Source organism: Gossypium hirsutum, unplaced genomic scaffold (assembly GCF_007990345.1).
Source record: "Gossypium hirsutum isolate 1008001.06 unplaced genomic scaffold, Gossypium_hirsutum_v2.1 scaffold_29, whole genome shotgun sequence".
Classification (NCBI taxonomy): Eukaryota; Viridiplantae; Streptophyta; class Magnoliopsida; order Malvales; family Malvaceae; genus Gossypium; species Gossypium hirsutum.
The window spans coordinates 145,001-150,000 of NW_024402773.1; positions in this window are offsets into that span (position 1 = coordinate 145,001).

Sequence of the window (5,000 nt, forward strand, 5' to 3'; positions counted from 1 at the left end):
ACACCATGGGCAACCTAGGACGTTGGATGTGCGGATGCCTCGAGCAGCAGGGGCACTCTGGTGCCTCGGATGTGCGGGCTAAAGAAAAGTGTCCCCGTTTCAGACATACGAATGTTTCCTGGTAGCAGTGTAGCAAGCGTGATTTTTTGGTTTTTCTCCAAGATTTGGGCGATTTTGCTTCTTGTTTTTATTTTTATTTCATTGTGTGTCTACCTTATTCGGTTGAATATTATGGCAGTTTGGGTGGGTTTTGAGTATGTCTCGTTTATGTTTGGTGCGGATTAATTGTGGTTTTTCTTATGCTTTTATTTCGTTTCGGTGTTTGCACGGTGGTGTTGTTGTGAAGCGACGGGGTCTGACGGTACTCCAGGTTCGACAAGAAGTTTCTTGCAGTGATTTTGGTTTCGTGTCTCATGGTGAATTCTTTCCAAGTATTTTTATCCAGTTTTATTTGATTTTTTATTTGTTTATGTACGTTCTTGATCTTATTTAGTGCGTTTCTTTGGCTTTTTATTTCTTTCTGGGTCCCACGAGGGCTGAGTTCTCTTTTTTTCTGTTGATTTTTCTATGTACTTTTTCTTTTTCCTGTTCCTGCATGCCAGCAGGTTGCCTTCTTTTTTGGAACAAAGTGCATATTTTCATGCATGCAGCGTTTACGTGTTTAGTTTCTGGCATAGTGATTTTTTTCTTTGTTGCGTTTTTTCTCTTATTATCTGATTGGATTTCTTTGGGTTTTCTTGGTCTGTCCGGTGGTGGTTTTCTTGGTTGGTGAGGCTTTGTGCGTTCATACGGGCTTGCTTCTTGGGGGTGACCCTGTTTCTGTTTCTGTTTTGATGTTTTGCGGGAATCAAGAAGGAAAAAAGATTTAAGCACGACAATGGCGAGTTGAGCGTCTGAAAGGTTTTGTTCCGTGGGCGGTGTGTTTTCCAAATGAAGTTCATGTGCTGGAATTGTCGTGGAATGGGAAACCTTGCGAAAATTAGGGAGCTCAAGCAATTAATTGGTGCTCACAACCCTGATATCATTTTCCTTAACGAAACAAAAATGAATGTGAATGACTTTCGTAGGGTTCAAAACAAATGCAGGTTGCAAAACGGCTTAACTGTGAATTTTGAGGGTCGGAGTGGGGGTCTTGCGCTGATGTGGAAGGAAGGGACAAATGTCTCCATTCAGAGCTACTCCAAACACCACATTGACTCCATTGTTAATTTGGAGAACAACAAGATTATGAGAGTTACGGGTTTCTATGGGCATGCTAATCCGAGCCTTAAAAACAACTCATGGGGCATATTACATCGAGTCGGGGATTCGGTTCGGGAAGATTGGGTTGTAGGGGGGATTTTAACGCAATTCTGAATGATGCCGAGAAAGAGGGTGGGCGTACGGGGGTGAGGGCACAAATGCATGACTTTAAAGCTGTCATGGACGACTTGGCGTTAGTGGATATCAAACCCGACAGTGGATGGTTTACTTGGGTTAATAATAGGAGTGGGGGCGGTCTGGTTAAGGAAAGGATTGATAGATTCCTTAGCTCGGTTTCTTTGGTAGAGAATTTCCCCTTTATAGCAACCAAGGTGGTGAGGCAAACCCAGTCCGATCATGACGCGATTCTCCTGGACTTATGGGGACGTAGACCAAGAGATTATCCCAATGACCATAGATTGTGCTTTAAGTTCGATTTGTGTTGGGCCGGTGACAGGGAGGCAAAAACGATTATTGATAGTGTGTGAACAGGGGTGATACAGAATATAGGGACAAGATTGAAAGGGTTAGGTCGGTTCTTGGCCATTGGCAACGGCAGAAGTATGGAAGAATGAAGAGTGAAATTCGAAGACTGGAAAAAAATATCGACCGGCTTATTGATTCTAGCAGTAGAGGGGACAGTGTCAAGAATTTAAAGGAATCTCGTAAAAGGTTGGATTTTCTTTATGCTAGGGAAGAGAGGTATTGGGCACAAAGGTCTCGATCAAAATGGCTTAGGGAGGGGATCGGAATACTAGGTATTTTCATGCTAAAGCTACTGGACGGTTAAAGAATAATTTTATTGAGAAGCTTAAAGATATGGATGGAAATTGGGTGACAAATCACAAGGCCATAAGTCAAGTGGCGAAAAACTATTTTTTGAGATTGTTTCGGTCAAACGGTCAAAGGGTTGACATACAAGAGGTGGGGTATATTCAGGCGTGTGTGACCAGGGAGACAAATGAGTGGCTTATTAGGGATTATATGGAGAATGAGGTACTTCAGGCCATTAAGCAGATGGATCCCAATAAAGCTCCTAGCATTGACGGTCTCTCCGGAAATTTTTTCAAACATCATTGGGAGATTGTGGGACGCGATACTATTAATTTCTGTTTGGATGTCCTAAACGGGGATAAAAATATTTCTAACCTTAATGAAACTATAATCATTCTTATTCCTAAAATTAGAGATCCATATGAGCTGACAAATTTTCGTCCTATAAGCTTATGCAGGTTTGTCTACAAGATCATCGCAAAGGTCTATGCCAATCGTTTAAAAGTTGTTTTGCCTAGCTGTATCAATCAAAATCAAAGTGCTTTTGTGCCGGGGAGGATGATTCATGATAATATTCTGATTGCGCATGAGCTTCTTCACTATCTTCAAAGCTCAAAAAATGGTCCTAATAAAGGGTTCGTTGTCAAGCTCGATATGAGCAAAGCATATGACCGCGTGGAGTGGAATTTTATCGAAACTATTATGCTGAAGATGGGATTTGATAGGAAATGGATCGACAAAATTATGAATTGTGTTCGTTCGGTTAAATATATGGTGAAGTGTAATAATATTTTATCCGATATTATTATCCCCGAGAGGGGTCTTCGTCAAGGGGATCCTCTCTCCCCTTATTTGTTCTTGTTCTGCTTGGAAGCATTCTCGAGAATGCTTCTCCAAGCTCAGGATAATAATATCTTAAGAGGTATTCGGGCTAGTATAAATGGCCTGAGGATAAATCATTTATTCTTTGCTGATGATGCGCTTCTCTTCGTGAGGAATAAAAGGAATGATGTTGAAATGTTGGTCCGTTTGCTTAATTCTTTTTCTAATATCTCCGGACAAGAGATAAACCGTGAGAAATCAACGGTTCTTTTTAGTCCCTATACTCCCAGTACTAATAGAAATGAATTTGGTGATCTATTAGGTATGACGGTGGTGGAAAATTTGAACAGCTATCTTGGTCTTCCCATCCCGATAGGTAAGAAGAAAATAGTGGCTTTCAAAGATATTAATAATCGATTGTCTTGTAGGATCAACAGTTGGACCAAGAGGTTGCTCTCTTTTGGTGGCAAAGAAGTCTTCATCAAAGTCGTCCTTCAATCTATACCAACATATGCGCTGTCGATTTTCTTAGCCCCTAATGGAGTGATCGAGGATATCCAAGCTAAACTAAGCAAAATGTGGTGGGCAGGAAAAGACAAAGGTAGATTCTGGTCAATGCTACCTTGGAAGACCTTGTGTAAACCAAAGGGAATAGGAGGTCTTGGAATTCGTGATGTCCGATTGTTCAACCTGGCTCTTTTAGGGCGTCACTTATGGAGGCTAATAACCAACACAAATTCTTTATGCTTTAAAGTGTTGTCTTCAAAATATTTTCCTGATGGTAACATTTTTAAAGCAAAAAAAAGTGGACAAAGCTTCCTTCACTTGGTCAAGCATTGCGGCAGCGGTGGAAGCTCTTAAAGATGGCTTTGGGTGGCAGGTTGGAAATGGCGACATGATTAATATCTGGGCCGATAACTGGGGAATGGAGGGCCTCAATGGGTATGTTATTAGAGAGGAAGGTCTAAACCCAAATGAAACGAGCGTAAAAGATCTTTGGCTTGAGGATAGGAAGAGCTGGAATGTTAATAAAGTCTATAAGGTGTTTGGGCCGGATTGGGGTGAGAAGATTTGCAACGTGCCTATAGGTGACGAGGGACAGGGAGATAAAATGATTTGGTTCCATAACCCTCATGGGTGTTTCACGACGAAATCTGCTTACTCATGGCTGCTTTTGAAAGAGATGGGGCATGGTCCTCATAGAATTTTTTGGAAAGCTCTATGGAAACTCGATACATTGCCAAAAATTCGTGTATTCTCTTGGAGAGTGGGACACGAGATACTCCCTACTAATGTCAAAATTGCCTCTATTAGACATGGTTTTGCTAAAGGATGCCAAGGATGCGGAGCTGAAGCCGAAACTCTACTTCACGCGTTGAGGGACTGTCCAACATCTCGTAAGGTTTTGTTGCTCGGAGGGTGGTCTGAGAGCATGTTTTCGAAGAATTACGACCACTGTATTGATTGGCTTGAAGAAACAATGCGTGTCCTCGACAGAAAAGCTATGGCCGACCTTATGGTTTTGTTATGGAACTGCTGGAATAATCGCAATAACTTCATTTTCAGGGGAAAAGAAGAGGAGGCTACGATCATTTGGGAGAGGGCTAGTACTCTGAGCGAAGATTTTCGCATCTGCAACATGTTAAAGGCTCCACTCTTTTCTTCTAATAGTGAGATTACAAAATGGAAAAAACCGCCGAAGGGATTTGTTAAAGTTAATTTCGATGCCACTGTAGGGATAAACAGTACGAGGTATGGAATAATTGTGAGGGATGACGATGGCTTTGTTTTAGGAGGTGGTGGGGGCTTTATTGCTAGGAGATTGTCGGTGCATGAAGATGAATGTGTGGCGTTTGAAAAGAGCATACAGCTGGCAAACCTGCTGAATATTTTAGGCGACGTGATTTTTGAAACTGATCATGCAGGGTTGGTCAACAAATGGAGGAATAGTGCAACGGATATTACAATTGTTGGGGCGCGCATCAAAAATTGCATAGCTGCTGTTAAAAGCTTTAATTCTGCCGATTTAATTTGGACGAATAGGGCTTGTAATAAAGTAGCTGATTTAATTTGTACTCACATGTGTAGTGAGGAAAAAACGTGCCTATTTGAAATGGATTATCCTAAGGAAATCCACCATGCTGTAATAAGTGATGTTACTT